General features: G+C 38.1%; 1 non-coding gene across 1 annotated transcript; it reads left to right on the forward strand.

Annotated features, from left to right (window-relative positions):
- The first annotated feature begins 16,623 nt into the window (after positions 1-16,623).
- Positions 16,624-16,696, forward strand: TRNAV-CAC (transfer RNA valine (anticodon CAC)). Its single transcript has one exon. It is a non-coding gene; the product is annotated as a tRNA-Val (tRNA).
- The last annotated feature ends 1,524 nt before the right edge of the window (positions 16,697-18,220 follow it).

The raw sequence follows: 18,220 nt of genomic DNA on the forward strand, positions 1-18,220 counted from the left end.
TCTATCACAAGGAGAACTACGATTTTGGGTTTCTTTTTTATTGAACATTTTAGCAGAAAACATAATCCCAGAGTATAACAATCCTGTTTGTTTCAAAATTTATAGTTCCCATAAATACAAAAGCAAACGATTAAACTGTGTAGAAAAAAGTAACACATTCAATGTAATCTTCAATTTAAGCAATATCCCTTTGTAGGAATAAAACTGGTAAAATATGTAATAAAAATTGTAAATGTTTCATTACCAAAAACACTTTTCTTCAGCAATAAAAAGGCCCCGTCATTTACAATTCTGCTCTGCTTGCCAATACATAGTAACTTTCCAGAAGGTTTCATAGTGTAGTAGTCATCACGTCTGCTTAACACTGGTTCAATCCCCAGTAAAAGCAATCTGTTCTCGGTGTTGAAAAAATACCCTATCAAACTACAATATATGAAGTTCTTGGCTTTGTTGCCGAATGATGGGATGTTTTGGCTTCCATCACCAACAGAACTAATAATTTTTTTCCCCTGGCGGTCAAAACTCGTTTTCAATTGCCATTGCTTTGCAGGCTTTCACAGATTTCATAGTGTAGTGGTCATCACGTCTGCTTCACACGCAGAAGGTCCTGGGTTCAATCCCCAGTAAAAACCAGTCTGTTCTTGGTGTTGAAATAATACCCAATCCAACTGCAATAAATGAAGTTCTTGGCTTTGTTGCCGAATGACGGGATGTTTTAGCTTCCATAACCAACAGAACTACAAATTTTTTTTTTCCTGGCAGTCAAATTTCGTCTCTAATTGCCATTACTTTGCAGGAATCACCGGTTTTAAAGTGTGGTGGTCATCAAGTTTGCTTCATATGCAGAACGTTCTGGGTTCAATACCCAGTAAAACCAATCTGTTTTCGGTGTTATAGTAATTTCCTATTAACCTGTAAAGTATGAAATTCTTGGTTTCGTTGCCAAATGACAATACATTTTGGCTTCTATCACAAGGAGAACTACGATTTTGGGTTTCTTTTTTATTGAACATTTTAGCAGAAAACATAATCCCATATTATAACAATCCTGTTTGTTTCAAAATTTATAGTTCCCATAAATACAAAAGCAAACGATTAAACTGTGTAGAAAAAAGTAACACATTCAATGTAAACTTCAATTTAAGCAATATCCCTTTGTAGGAATAAAACTGGTAAAATATGTAATAAAAATTGTAAATGTTTCATTACCAAAAACACTTTTCTTCAACAATAAAAAGGCCCCATCAGTTACAATTCTGCTCTGCTTGCCAATACACAGTAACTTTCCAGAAGGTTTCATAGTGTAGTAGTCATCACGTCTGCTTAACACTGGTTCAATCCCCAGTAAAAGCAATCTGTTCTTGGTGTTGAAATAATACCCTATCAAACTACAATATATGAAGTTCTTGGCTTTGTTGCCGAATGATGGGATGTTTTGGCTTCCATCACCAACAGAACTAATAATTTTTTTCCCCTGGCTGTCAAAACTCGTTTTCAATTGCCATTGCTTTGCAGGATTTCACAGGTTTCATAGTGTAGTGGTCATCACGTCTGCTTCACACGCAGAAGGTCCTGGGTTTAATCTTTTTTATTGAACATTTTAGCAGAAAACATAATCCCATATTATAACAATCCTGTTTGTTTCAAAATGTATAGTTCCCATAAATACAAAAGCAAACGATTAAACTGTGTAGAAAAAAGTAACACATTCAATGTAATCTTCAATTTAAGCAATATCCCTTTGTAGGAATAAAACTGGTAAAATATGTAATAAAAATTGTAAATGTTTCATTACCAAAAACACTTTTCTTCAGCAATAAAAAGGCCCCGTCAGTTACAATTCTGCTCTGCTTGCCAATACATAGTAACTTTCCAGAAGGTTTCATAGTGTAGTAGTCATCACGTCTGCTTAACACTGGTTCAATCCCCAGTAAAAGCAATTTGTTCTCGGTGTTGAAATAATACCCTATCAAACTACAATATATGAAGTTCTTGGCTTTGTTGCCGAATCATGAGTATTTTGGCTTCCATCACCAACAGAACTAATAATTTTTTTCCCCTGGCGGTCAAAACTCGTTTTCAATTGCCATTGCTTTGCAGGATTTCACAGGTTTCATAGTGTAGTGGTCATCACGTCTGCTTAACACGCAGAAGGTCCTGGGTTTAATCCTCAGTAAAAACCAGTCTGTTCTTGGTGTTGAAATAATTCCCTATCCAACTGCAATACATGAAGTTCTTGGCTTTGTTGCCGAATGACGGGATGTTTTAGCTTCCATAACCAACAGAACTACGAATTTTTTTTTTTCCTGGCAGTCAAATTTCGTCTCTAATTGCCATTACTTTGCAAGAATCACAGGTTTTAAAGTGTGGTGGTCATTTTGGCTTCCATCACAAAGAGAACTACTATTTTGGGTTTCTTTTTTATTGTCCATTTTAGCAGAAAACATAATCCCATATTATAAAAATCTTGTTTGTTTAAAAATATATAGTTCCCATAAATACAAAAGCAAACGACTAAACTGTGTAGAAAAAAGTAACACATTCAATGTAAACTTCAATTTAAGCAATATCCCTTTGTAGGAATAAAATTGGTAAAATATGTAATAAAAATTGTAAATGTTTCATTACCAAAAATACTTTCCTTCAGCAATAAAAAGGCCCTGTCAGTCACAATTCTGCTCACAATTAGTGGTCATCACGTCTGCTTCACACGCAGAAGGTCCTGGGTTCAATCCCCAGTGAAACCAATCCGTTTTCGCTGTTGAAGTAATTTGCTATCAAAAGGATTTCAAAGGTTTCATAGTGTAGTGGTCATCACGTCTGCTTAAAGGCCACTTCACACATAACGAGATCGTACAACGAGATCGTTACTACGTCACAGTTTCTGTGACGCAAGAACGACTTCAATTGCGATCTCGTCACGTTTGACACGTACCAACGATTCACCCCCTGCTGCGAAATCGCTGATCGATGCCGAACAGCTTGAGCCATTTTTGGCTCGTTGGAGTCCTGCTGGGCTGCATGAATCTGTATGTTTGACACCCTATTTACGATTTCGTTGACGACCTAGAATGAGATGCACGAAGGCGTGTTGTTGCGTCCCCGTTTCCACGCCCCTTCTGCGCCCATTGGTTGGCGCTGAGAACAATAGTGTGTAGTTACGTCGCCATTTCCGCGCCCCCTCTCTGCAATGATTGGTTAGCAATGAGAACACTATTGCGCTCTGATTGGGTATCGCTTCATGCTTTGTTCCCTTTTGAGTCTCCTAGGAGCAAACCTGTGACTACACCCAGATTCATTCGTGCTTTGTTCCCGCTTGCTTGGTTTTCGGATCAAAGCTGCATCTTCCCTCATTCGTTCCCGAGCGTGTCGCTGTATTACAGATTCATTCGTGCCCGCTTGCTTGGTTTTCGGATCAAAGCCGCATCTGCACTTGTATATCCCTCATTCGTTCCCGAGCGTGTCGCTGTGAGGATCGAAACTGCGATTATTAATAGATAGCATAGACGGCTGCATTTTCTGGACGTGGTAAGTCATTTTCGTAAAGTTTATGTTACTTGTTCCATGTTTTTGTTATAGTATGGAAAGTATTTGTGTTTATAGATAGTAATTATTTTTGCGGATCATGAAAGTGGTTCGTTGTTATCTGTATACATATTGCCTTTTGTGCGTCCATCGTCCTTTTATGTGTCCTTATCTAGTATTGCTGGTTATTTTGTCTCTCTGCTACAGCCGCCATTTTGTTTCTCTGACACAGTTACAGCCGCCATTTTGTTTCTCTGACACAGTTACAGCCGTCATTTTGTTTCTCTGACAGTTACAGCCGCCATTTTGTTTCTCTGACACAGTTAAAGCCGCCATTTTGTTTCTCTGACACAGTTACAGCCGCCATTTTGTTTCTCTGACACAGTTAAAGCCGCCATTTTGTTTCTCTGACACAGTTACAGCCGCCATTTTGTTTCTCTGACACAGTTACAGCCGCCATTTTGTTTCTCTGACACAGTTACAGCCGCCATTTTGTTTCTCTGACACAGTTACAGCCGCCATTTTGTTTCTCTGACACAGTTACAGCCGCCATTTTGTTTCTCTGACACAGTGACAGCCGCCATTTTGTTTCTCTGACACAGTTACAGCCGCCATTTTGTTTCTCTGACACAGTTACAGCCGCCATTTGTTTCTCTGACACAGTTAGAACTGGTGCACTTCTATGGGGGCGGCCATTTTAGTGTCTCTTTTACACCCCCCCAAAAAATGTGATTGGTTTATAGCAACTTTTCTCATCTTTACATGTTTTTTTGCAGTGTGGACAACATGAACGACATGCAGCGTGTTGTGCTGGGTGCTGCATTGATGTTTGAGGCCGGTCGGCTACGTGAAGTGGAACAGAGGCGTTCCAAACGAAAGCGCCGCATGTGGACCAGAGAGTGGCTGCAGAAGAGGTACAAATACTCCCACATGCAACTGCTAAGAGAGCTGCAGGAAAATAATCCTCAGGATTTCGGCAATTTTCTGCGGATGTCAGAAGAATCATTTAGCCTTTTACTCGAAAGACTTACGCCAATTATTCAGCGCAAGAATACAGCGATGCGTGCTGCCATCCCGGCAGATGAAAGATTGGCAGTCACGCTGCGTTTCCTGGCCACCGGACGCTCCCTGCAAGACTTACATTTTTCTTCTGCAATTTCAAGGTCCCTGCTCAGCGTTCTTATTCCGGAGACATGTAGAGCAATTTTCCACAGTCTGCGTAACTACATTGAGTTCCCCAAAACTGTGGAGGAATGGCAGAAGATTGCCTCCGATTTTGAACACCTTTGGCAGTTCCCAAACTGTGGTGGTGCTTTGGACGGGAAACATGTGCGGATCACTCAACCACTGAACAGCGGCTCCTATTTTTATAACTATAAGGGCTATTTCAGCATCATCCTAATGGCCCTTGTGAATGCCAATTACGAATTTATTGCTGTTGATGTTGGCATGAATGGCAGGGTTTCTGACGGTGGGGTTTTAAAACACACAGGCTTTGGTGAACGTTTGCAAAATGGTGAACTGCACTTGCCCCCCAACTCTGACACTACCGCAAACCTTAACTTTGTATTTGTGGGCGATGAAGCCTTCCCACTTCATCCCAATCTCATGAAACCATTCCCCCAGAAAAGTCTAACGGCGGAAAGACAAAGGTTCAATTACAGATTATCAAGGGCACGCAGGGTTGTGGAAAATGCCTTTGGGATAATGGCAAATCGCTTCCGCGTTTTCCACACACCAATTAACCTGAGTCTACCATCAATAGACGCAGTTGTTTTGGCCTGTTGCGCCCTTCACAACTTTCTTCGACGGCGAGATGCTATTACGTACTGTCCAACAGGCTTTGTAGACTCTGATGACTTAAATGGCGAAGTGGTGCTTGGCGAATGGCATTCTGAAGATCCCGCAATCGCAGGACTTCAACCATTGGCGCCCGGCAGAAATACCGATGATGCGAAGGCCTGTCGAGAAAAGTACTGCCAATATTTTAATGGTCCTGGTGCAATTACGTGGCAGCATTAGATAAACTTGTATTGAGCACATTTATTATGCTGAGTTTTATTTTCTTGTATTGATTTGTTTTAGAAACTTCCCTTCTTAATTTTAAAATATATGGTTACTTGTATTATGTTCATCACATTTATACTAATTTTAAAATATATGGTTACTTGTATTGTTATGTTCATCACATTTATACTAAAATGTCATTTTTGCAAAATGATTACTTTAATAAACAGTTGTTTTTACTTTCCACAAGATTTGTTTGTCATTCATTCACTATTAAGGGCTACTGTGGGGAGCAGTACCACCATTGCTGCCGTTACATCACCCCCGGAGGCCCCATACAGCAGCGGCGGATTAAGGTGGCGTCACGAATATAAACTACAATCACCCCCACTGAAGCCATGACTCCGGCAACCACTTACGACCCCCAGACTAGTCCGGCCCGGCACCGGGTGTCATCACCGCTATCATTGGGCCTCCTGCTCCGGATCGCACATTGAGAGTGAGCGTAGCGAACAACAGCGTGCCAAAATATGTGCCAAACCAGTTGATTTCAACCACATATTACATATGGGTGCACTAAGAAGAAATTGCACAATATATTTTATGGTGAATTTTATCTTGATACCATAGTAGAAATGCTCAATGGCATGACTAAAATTTGTTTTTGGGTTTAAAAGTAAAATGTTCACTTTTAACTTCAACATTGCTTTTCTTTAGGTAAAACCCTGCAAAGGTTTATTTACTTCCTCAATTTGGCGTCCAGCTGTATGATGAATACATCATTTAGGGCTCTTGTACAATTTTGATTTCCATGTACCAATGCAATTAAAAAAAAAAACACAAATTATGAATATGAAGCCTTATATATATTTTCATTTGGGGTTTTTAAACGGGGACGTTTGTGCGTCCCCGAAACCTTCAAACGACATCTCTTTTTCGATTTTTTTTATAATTGTATGTGCGCTCGCAGTGTGTGATACCACGACCCCTTGACACAGCATTTGCGTCATGGCGCGATCTCATTTCTGCAGCAAAGATCATTCTGATTTGTTAAAAGTGCGTCGCACTTTCACCTTCAATCATAGCAATTGTAATATTTCACAAATCAACAATCCAGCCATGGCCGAAGATGTAATATCGGCGGCCATTGGCTGGAGCAGGATCAACAATGTCCACCCCAATCTGATTGGAGCTAGCAACTGCGTTTGCTACGTAGACACACCAGCGAACAATGGCGGCACGCAGGAGGGCAACAGCTTGGGGAGAGGCGGAGGTCCTTTACCTAATTAGAGAAGTGGATGCCGTGAGGCGCAAGAGCATCCACTTCTCCATAAGAAAGCGGTCTTGCGCAGGATCCAACGTGGGTTGAGGAGGAGATTTCATTTGGAGCGCACCTGCGCCCAGATCCGCAAAAAATTAGCGGATCTGCGGTACCGCTCCAGTGCCCGGATCTCTGCCATACAAGCAGAGTTACAAAACCAAGGTAGGCGCAGATGAGTGTGCCTTGGCAACGTATAATGGTGTTCTTAAATATATATCTATTTATATATATATTTATATATATATATATCTATCTATATATATATATATATATAGATATATATATATCTATATATATATATATCTATCTATATATATATATATATATATATATATATATATATATATATATATATATATATCTATATATATATATATATATATATATATCTATCTATCTATATATATATATATATATATTTATTATAAAAATAAATATATAAATATATAATACATATATAAATAATATATATATATCTATATATATATATATTTTTAAATTAAATATATATATAATTCATATTAATTTTATATAAATATAAATATAAGAAAATATACATATATAATAAATAATAAATATATAGATTTAAATGTATATATTTATGATATATATATCCTTTTACTTAATTAAAATTATATATATAATCTATTTTATAGATCAATAGATTATATATATATATATATATATAATACATATAAAATATATATATATATATATATATAGATATATAGATAAAATTTTAAAAATATATTTAGATATATATAATAATAAAAATAAATATATACATATAATATATATATAAATAATATATATATCTATATATAATTATAAAAATATATAATATATTAATTATATATAATTATAAAAATAAATATATACAGATAATATTTAAATAATAAATATATATATTTTAATGTATATATATTTATTATATATATATATATATTTTTTTTTTTTCCTTTTAATTCATTAAAAGTATTTATATAATATATCGATCTATGTAATAGATCGATAGATAGATTATATATATATAATATGTAATAGATATATATATATAGATCTATTGCTTTGAACGATAGATAGATTATATATATATATAATATATATATAGATTATATATATATATATATATATATATATATATATAATATGTAACAGATCTATATATAGAGATCTATTGCATAGATCGATAGATACACCGACACTTGTGGTACGGGCTAATTACAATGACACTCGGGACACAGGGAAATTACACAGATAGTAGGCTCTCTACACCAAGATTTCCCATGAACTGACAACCCTCTATCAGCACACAGTTTTCATATGTTCTGATATACCTCTTGTCCTTGGCACCCAGCTTCGCCATGCTTGGCAAAACATCATTCCCTCACCACCCAGCTTTTCCCATATCAGAGAGAGCATGGCAAAGCCGGGTGCTGTGGGTAGTGGGTCTTTTTCCCTCAGCACAAAAAAATTCCATCTCCTGCTTGTATTTTTGTCCTCCCTCATATCTAGTTCTCCAAATACAATATTGGCCCCCACATAGCCTTCCATATAGTATAAAGGGTTCCACATAACCCTTCAGATATTAGAATGCATCCCATAGTCCTCCATGAACTGTAATGAATTTCCTAGAGTTCTCCATATATTATACTGCACCACATAGTCCACAATGTGTTCAAATTCACCCCCATAGTCCTTGTATAAGGTAGGCTACGTAGTCCGCCATATATTTCAATGTACCCCCCACAGTCCTATATGTATCATAACGCAACCACATTAAACTTTATATTTTCTTAAGAACCCCCAGAGGAGCAAGGGGCCGCAGAGGAGGGAGAGCATGTGCCCGAGCCCCCGGTGGATCTACAGCCACCAGAGGAGGAGGAGGAGGAGGAGGAGTACCACCCACAGGGGCCACCGGCCGGATCGGCACCCGGTAATTTTTTAATATAACATTAACGCCATATAAAGTACAAAACAAAAAGCTGTTGAGCACTATAAAGTGTTTTATGTTTTCATAGATGCTAGTCCAGGCTCCATAAGTGAGTCTTTATCGGACGAGGGGGATAACCGTAAGTCATGAATCTCCTACTTTGTAATAATAGGCAGAAATAAAAATTATGATTTATTAATTTTACCATTCCCTCCATAGGCATACCCACTTTGGCCGAAATCATGTCCTCCCAAAGAAGGATTATGTCAGCCCACAGGAGGCTGATGGCCAAAGTGGAGCGGCATGCGGCGCTGCTGGCACGTTATGTGGCTGGACAAGGGGAGGGCAGCAGCAACTAACGTTTTGTTTTTTTTTTGGTTATTGTGTACATATACATGTGTTATAAAAAATTTGAAATTGATATCTGCTGTTTGGTATGTCTCATTGCATAAAGCAAGTTAACAGCTATCACCACTCACAAACTCACCACTCACAAACATCATATTACATGTAGGCATCTGTATAGATGCACCAATCCCATTATCCACGAGGGGGTGACTAGGCTTTACTGGTTGTTTGCTGTACATGAGTGTGGGGGTTGTGTGGTGGTATGCCAATGAGGGTGGAGTATGGTACAATCTCTGTAACTACCGTGTTTTGCCAGGGCATCACAACCATATGCTGAATTAAGTAACGCAGGCAGCAAGATTGAACCAACATAAATTTATTATTACAATGAAAATATAACAATCAATTAAAATTAATCTCAAATAACAAAACAACAACAATAACAAAATTTAGTGGCCGTCTTCATATTGGTTGACATATTCAGGCCGGGTGGGAGATGACAGTTGGCTTAAAAATGAATCATTTGAATACCTGGGATAATGTTGGGGGGGAAACTGTGGGGGGGGATACTGTGGGGGGTGGTCAAGCTGCAAGCGTGGTGGATGCATCCTGTTTGGTGTACTTTGCAGGGGCTGGCGAGGAATCCATGTCGAAGAATGATGGGGCTGGTTTAACTTGCAAATCGTGTCATTGTCATCAAGTTCTCCTCGGCCTGCCTTTCTTAGGACTTCCAACATTAGTCTTTCGGCTTGCTCCCTCTGTGTGGAATCCAATTTGCAGAGTCTGTCCGATGCAAATGCGGCAAAGCTATCCACTGGAGGGCTTTTTGGCTGTGATAGCAGTTGGATTGCCAAAGAATAAAATTCAGCGGATGTCACAGGGGTGTTGGCCTTCTTTTTGCGTAACTGTCTTCGCCGCATTTCAGCAGAGGGTGCAGGTGCCTCATTATCCTCCACAATAGGCTCGCTCGATGTGGTGGGGTTCTCATTCAATTGGGGCCTCACCATATCTGTCTGAGGGTTCTGCGGGAACAGAAAAATAAATGTTAATTAAAAGTCATACTTTAATAGTTAGTAAATTTAATTAAAGTGTGACAAAATTGTATTGGAGTGTACTTATCTGAACTGGAAGGGATAACTTTTCCAAACTGCACAATAAATCATGGTAACAATAAGTTACTATTTTGTGTTCCTCAATGGCATGTACATATAAAGTTTGAATGCTATGTACCGTGAAGCAAATAAGGTACTTACATCTACAACAGCGGAGGTGTTGTCATCGATCGGGATGTCATCGTTTTCAATGTCTGCTTCCAGGTCTACGTTTCTTTGGTAGGAGCTTTCCATCATTCGTGGTAGCTCCTGGTCCCTTGTGAATTCCAGGAGATTGAAATACCACAAGGGAGAAACATATACCTGGTCAGTGCCGGCCCCTGACTTTTTTGATTTGTCCACCTTATTTGCTTCTTTCTTATATACAGTCCTCAAGCCTTGTATCTTCTTTTTTACTACTTTGACATCCACCGCCTCACCTCCACTGTGTTTTTTAAAAAGCTCCACCAGTTGGGCATAGGCGGCTTGTTTTTTTATTCTGTCAGAATATTCTGTGGATTTGATTCTCCACAAGCAGGGCAGTGATTGATACAAATCCAGCAGCTCACGCACAAAGTCTTCTTTGTTATAATAAGCCATCTGAAATAAAGAATGAAAAATTTATATGTAAACATAAAAGAAGTTGCAATCAACCGATCACAATTTTTGGTTATGGTGTGGCAGAGACTAAAATGGCCGCCCCTATGTGTGGCAGAAACACAAAATGGCGGCTGTAGCTGAGAGACAAAAGATGAAAAAAATCCAGCACTCAAAGCATTCAACTGAAATTGTTTTATATTTTATTCATGGATCTGTGTAATTATTAAAGACGTTTCGGTCATCCGACCTTCATCAGTTTACACAGAAAAGGTTCTGTAGACAGTATGTGACATTGACTGAAGACCCGGACGGGCAGCTTTTTCCTCTGGTCCAGCTTTTTCATATATTTCTACAGAACCTTTTCTGTGTAAACTGATGAAGGTCGGATGACCGAAACGTCTTTAATAATTACACAGATCCATGAATAAAATATAAAACAATTTCAGTTAAATGCTTTGAGTGCTGGATTTTTTTCATTTTTTGATCTGGGGTGGGACCCTATCCAAGCACCAGCGACTATAGAAGGAGTGCCACATTTCTATATTTTATTTAATGAGAGACAAAAGAGCCAGCAATGCTAGGATAGGACACATTACAAACAGCACTATGGAGAGACCCCTCTTTAAAAGGCATTATACACACACAGATAAAAGCCAGCAACTTTAATTAACTCACATAATAAATATTAACATATATCTAACAGCAATCAACTCACATAATAAATATTACCATATATCTAACAGCAAGAACATTATTCCAAAAAAAGCCCACCCCCCCAACAAAAAAAAAGACCTACCTTTTCAAAGAAGTGTATATCAATGTAGAATCCAAGCGGAATCGCAAATACGATCTCACCGACACTCGAGAGCACTGCAAGGATACTCCAGGTGCAACTGCGGCTTCGATCCGAAAAACACACCAACAAAGCGACCGGGTACAATGGACGAAGGAATCAGGGTGGAGACGCAGGTTCTATCTCAAAGCAAAGCGCAAAAGAAGTGACAAAGGGTGGACGCGATCCAAAATTTAACCGCTAGATACGCCCCCTGCATGCCCAATCAGAACGCAGTATTGGCCGCCAATGAAAGCGGAGGGGGGTATGGAAAAGGCGACGCAAATGCACGCCTACGTGACTCACTGCATAATGGGATTGGAATCGTTAACATAGTAGCTGTGTGACAGGGTCCTTAAAAATCAGAGCGGAGGGGGTGGAAAAGGCGCCGCCCGCCCGGCCGCCCAATCAGAACGCAGTATTGGCCGCCAAAGAAAGCGGAGGGGGGTATGGAAAAGGCGACGCAAATGCACGCCTACGTGACTCACTGCATAATGGGATTGGAATCGTTAACATAGTAGCTGTGTGACAGGGTCCTTATCAATCAGAGCGGAGGGGGTGGAAAAGGCGACGCCCGCCCGGCCGCCCAATCAGAACGCAGTATTGGCCGCCAATGAAAGCGGAAAAGGCGACACAAATGCACGCCTACGTGACTCACTGCATTTTACTACGCCCCTAATGGGATTGGAATCGTTAACATAGTAGCTGTGTGACAGGGTCCCAGCGATTTGAAAGATCGTTATACGGGACGCATGCTCGTTCATAAACTCGTTATGTGTGACACCCAACATGCGATTTCAACAACGATTCATAAACGATCCAGAAAGTGTGACGTAGTAGCGATCTCGTTCACGATCTCGTTATGTGTGACTGGACCTTAACACGCAGAAGGTCCTGGGTTTAATCCCCAGTAAAACCAGTCTGTTCTTGGTGTTGAAATAATACCCTATCCAACTGCAATACATGAAGTTCTTGGCTTTGTTGCCGAATGACGGGATGTTTTAGCTTCCATAACCAACAGAACTACGAAATTTTTTTTTTTCCTGGCAGTCAAATTTCGTCTCTAATTGCCATTACTTTGCAGGAATCACAGGTTTTAAAGTGTGGTGGTCATCAAGTCTGCTTCATATGCAGAACGTTCTGGGTTAAATACCCAGTGAAACCAATCTGTTTTCGGTGTTGAAGTAATTTCCTATCAACCTGTAAAGTATGAAATTCTTGGTTTCGTTGCCAAATGACAATACATTTTGGCTTCTATCACAAGGAGAACTACGATTTTGGGTTTCTTTTTTATTAAACATTTTAGCAGAAAACATAATCCCATATTATAACAATCCTGTTTGTTTCAAAATTTATAGTTCCCATAAATACAAAAGCAAACGATTAAACTGTGTAGAAAAAAGTAACACATTCAATGTAATCTTCAATTTAAGCAATATCCCTTTGTAGGAATAAAACTGGTAAAATATGTAATAAAAATTGTAAATGTTTCATTACCAAAAACACTTTTCTTCAGCAATAAAAAGGCCCCATCAGTTACAATTCTGCTCTGCTTGCCAATACACAGTAACTTTCCAGAAGGTTTCATAGTGTAGTAGTCATCACGTCTGCTTAACACTGGTTCAATCCCCAGTTTAAGCAATCTGTTCTTGGTGTTGAAATAATACCCTATCAAACTACAATATATGAAGTTCTTGGCTTTGCTGCTGAATGATGGGATGTTTTGGCTTCCATCACCAACAGAACTAATAATTTTTTTCCCCTGGCTGTCAAAACTCGTTTTCAATTGCCATTGCTTTGCAGGATTTCACAGGTTTCATAGTGTAGTGGTCATCGCGTCTGCTTCAAACGCAGAAGGTCCTGGGTTCAATCTTTTTTATTGAACATTTTAGCAGAAAACATAATCCCATATTATAACAATCCTGTTTGTTTCAAAATTTATAGTTCCCATAAATACAAAAGCAAACGATTAAACTGTGTAGAAAAAAGTAACACATTCAATGTAAACTTCAATTTAAGCAATATCCCTTTGTAGGAATAAAACTGGTAAAATATGTAATAAAAATTGGAAATGTTTCATTACCAAAAACACTTTTCTTCAGCAATAAAAAGGCCCCGTCTGTTACAATTCTGCTTTGCTTGCCAATACATAGTAACTTTCCAGAAGGTTTCATAGTGTAGTAGTCATCACGTCTGCTTAACACTGGTTCAATCCCCAGTAAAAGCAATCTGTTCTCGGTGTTGAAATAATACCCTATCAAACTACAATATATGAAGTTCTTGGCTTTGTTACCGAATGATGGGATGTTTTGGCTTCCATCACCAACAGAACTAATAATTTTTTTCCCCTGGCGGTCAAAACTCGTTTTCAATTGCCATTGCTTTGCAGGATTTCACAGGTTTCATAGTGTAGTGGTCATCACGTCTGCTTCACACGCAGAAGGTCTTGGGTTCAATCCCCAGTGAAACCAATCTGTTTTCGCTGTTGAAGTAATTTGCTATCAACAGGATTTCACAGGTTTCATAGTGTAGTGGTCATCACGTCTGCTTAACACGCAGAAGGTCCTGGGTTTAATCCCCAGTAAAAACCAGTCTGTTCTTGGTGTTGAAATAATACCCTATCCAACTGCAATACATGAAGTTCTTGGCTTTGTTGCCGAATGACGGGATGTTTTAGCTTCCATAACCAACAGAACAACGATTTTTTTTTTTTCCTGGCAGTCAAATTTCATCTCTAATTGCCATTACTTTGCAGGAATCACCGGTTTTAAAGTGTGGTGGTCATCAAGTCTGCTTCATATGCAGAACGTTCTGGGTTCAATACCCAGTGAAACCAATCTGTTTTCGGTGTTGAAGTAATTTCCTATCAACCTGTAAAGTATGAAATTCTTGGTTTCATTGCCAAATGACAATACATTTTGGCTTCTATCACAAGGAGAACTACGATTTTGGGTTTCTTTTTTATTGAACATTTTAGCAGAAAACATAATCCCATATTATAACAATCCTGTTTGTTTCAAAATCTATAGTTCCCATAAATACAAAAGCAAACGATTAAACTGTGTAGAAAAAAGTAACACATTCAATGTAATCTTCAATTTAAGCAATATCCCTTTGTAGGAATAAAACTGGTAAAATATGTAATAAAAATTGCAAATGTTTCATTACCAAAAACACTTTTCTTCAGCAATAAAAAGGCCCCATCAGTTACAATTCTGCTCTGCTTGCCAATGCACAGTAACTTTCCAGAAGGTTTCATAGTGTAGTAGTCATCACGTCTGCATAACACTGGTTCAATCCTTAGTAAAAGCAATCTGTTCTTGGTGTTGAAATAATACCCTATCAAACTACAATATATGAAGTTCTTGGCTTTGTTGCCGAATGATGGGATGTTTTGGCTTTCATCACCAACAGAACTAATAATTTTTTTCCCCTGGCTGTCAAAACTCGTTTTCAATTGCCATTGCTTTGCAGGATTTCACAGGTTTCATAGTGTAGTGGTCATCACGTCTGCTTCACACGCAGAAGGTCCTGGGTTCAATCCCCAGTGAAACAAATCTGTTTTCGCTGTTGAAGTAATTTGCTATCAACCTGTAATATATAAAATTCTTGGTTTCGTTGCCAAATGACAATACATTTTGGCTTCCATCACAAAGAGAACTACTATTTTGGGTTTCTTTTTTATTGTCCATTTTAGCAGAAAACATAATCCCATATTATAAAAATCCTGTTTGTTTAAAAATATATAGTTCCCATAAATACAAAAGCAAACGACTAAACTGTGTAGAAAAAAGTAACACATTCAATGTAAACTTCAATTTAAGCAATATCCCTTTGTAGGAATAAAACTGGTAAAATATGTAATAAAAATTGTAAATGTTTCATTACCAAAAATACTTTCCTTCTGCAATAAAAAAAGGCCCTGTCAGTCACAATTCTGCTCTGCTAGCCAATACACAGTAACTTTTCATCAGGATTCATAGTGTAGTGGTCATCATGTCTGCTTAACACGTAGAAGGTCATCACGTCTGCTTAATACGCAGAAGGTCCTGGGTTTAATCCCCAGTAAAACCAGTCTGTTCTTGGTGTTGAAATAATACCCTATCCGACTGCAATACATGAAGTTCTTGGCTTTGTTGCCGAATGACGGGATGTTTTAGCTTCCATAACCAACAGAACAACGATTTTTTTTTTTTCCTGGCAGTCAAATTTCATCTCTAATTGCCATTACTTTGCAGGAATCACCGGTTTTAAAGTGTGGTGGTCATCAAGTCTGCTTCATATGCAGAACGTTCTGGGTTCCATACCCAGTGAAACCAATCTGTTTTCGGTGTTGAAGTAATTTCCTATCAACCTGTAAAGTATGAAATTCTTGGTTTCATTGCCAAATGACAATACATTTTGGCTTCTATCACAAGGAGAACTACGATTTTGGGTTTCTTTTTTATTGAACATTTTAGCAGAAAACATAATCCCATATTATAACAATCCTGTTTGTTTCAAAATCTATAGTTCCCATAAATACAAAAGCAAACGATTAAACTGTGTAGAAAAAAGTAACACATTCAATGTAATCTTCAATTTAAGCAATATCCCTTTGTAGGAATAAAACTGGTAAAATATGTAATAAAAATTGCAAATGTTTCATTACCAAAAACACTTTTCTTCAGCAATAAAAAGGCCCCATCAGTTACAATTCTGCTCTGCTTGCCAATGCACAGTAACTTTCCAGAAGGTTTCATAGTGTAGTAGTCATCACGTCTGCTTAACACTGGTTCAATCCCCAGTAAAAGCAATCTGTTCTTGGTGTTGAAATAATACCCTATCAAACTACAATATATGAAGTTCTTGGCTTTGTTGCCGAATGATGGGATGTTTTGGCTTTCATCACCAACAGAACTAATAATTTTTTTCCCCTGGCTGTCAAAACTCGTTTTCAATTGCCATTGCTTTGCAGGATTTCACAGGTTTCATAGTGTAGTGGTCATCACGTCTGCTTCACACGCAGAAGGTCCTGGGTTCAATCCCCAGTGAAACCAATCTGTTTTCGCTGTTGAAGTAATTTGCTATCAACCTGTAATATATAAAATTCTTGGTTTCGTTGCCAAATGACAATACATTTTGGCTTCCATCACAAAGAGAACTAATATTTTGGGTTTCTTTTTTATTGTCCATTTTAGCAGAAAACATAATCCCATATTATAAAAATCCTGTTTGTTTAAAAATATATAGTTCCCATAAATACAAAAGCAAACGACTAAACTGTGTAGAAAAAAGTAACACATTCAATGTAAACTTCAATTTAAGCAATATCCCTTTGTAGGAATAAAACTGGTAAAATATGTAATAAAAATTGTAAATGTTTCATTACCAAAAATACTTTCCTTCTGCAATAAAAAAAGGCCCTGTCAGTCACAATTCTGCTCTGCTAGCCAATACACAGTAACTTTTCATCAGGATTCATAGTGTAGTGGTCATCATGTCTGCTTAACACGTAGAAGGTCATCACGTCTGCTTAATACGCAGAAGGTCCTGGGTTTAATCCCCAGTAAAACCAGTCTGTTCTTGGTGTTGAAATAATACCCTATCCGACTGCAATACATGAAGTTCTTGGCTTTGTTGCCGAATGACGGGATGTTTTAGCTTCCATAACCAACAGAACTACGAATTTTTTTTTTTTCCTGGCAGTCAAATTTCGTCTCTATTTGCCATTACTTTGCAGGAATCACAGGTTTTAAAGTGTGGTGGTCATCAAGTCTGCTTCATACGCAGAACGTTCTGGGTTCAATACCCAGTGAAACCAATCTGTTTTCGGTGTTGAAGTAATTTCCTATTAACCTGTAAAGTATGAAATTCTTGGTTTCATTGCCAAATGACAATACATTTTGGCTTCTATCAAAAGGAGAACTACGATTTTGGGTTTCTTTTTTATTGAACATCTTAGCAGAAAACATAATCCCATATTATAACAATCCTGTTTGTTTCAAAATTTATAGTTCCCATAAATACAAAAGCAAACGATTAAACTGTGTAGAAAAAAGTAACACATTCAATGTAAACTTCAATTTAAGCAATATCCCTTACTAGGAATAAAACTGGTAAAATATGTAATAAAAATTGTAAATGTTTCATTACCAAAAACACTTTTCTTCAGCAATAAAAAGGCCCCATCAGTTACAATTCTGCTCTGCTTGCCAATACACAGTAACTTTCCAGAAGGTTTCATAGTGTAGTAGTCATCACGTCTGCTTAACACTGGTTCAATCCCCAGTAAAAGCAATCTGTTCTTGGTGTTGAAATAATACCCTATCAAACTACAATATATGAAGTTCTTGGCTTTGTTGCCGAATGATTGGATGTTTTGGCTTCCATCACCAACAGAACTAATAATTTTTTTCCCCTGGCGGTCAAAACTCGTTTTCAATTGCCATTGCTTTGCAGGATTTCACAGGTTTCATAGTGTAGTGGTCATCACGTCTGCTTCACACGCAGAAGGTCCTGGGTTCAATCCACAGTGAAACCAATCCGTTTTCGCTGTTGAAGTAATTTGCAATCAACAGGTT

The sequence above is a fragment of the Anomaloglossus baeobatrachus genome, chromosome 2, assembly GCF_048569485.1.
Source record: "Anomaloglossus baeobatrachus isolate aAnoBae1 chromosome 2, aAnoBae1.hap1, whole genome shotgun sequence".
Lineage (NCBI taxonomy): Eukaryota > Metazoa > Chordata > Amphibia > Anura > Aromobatidae > Anomaloglossus > Anomaloglossus baeobatrachus.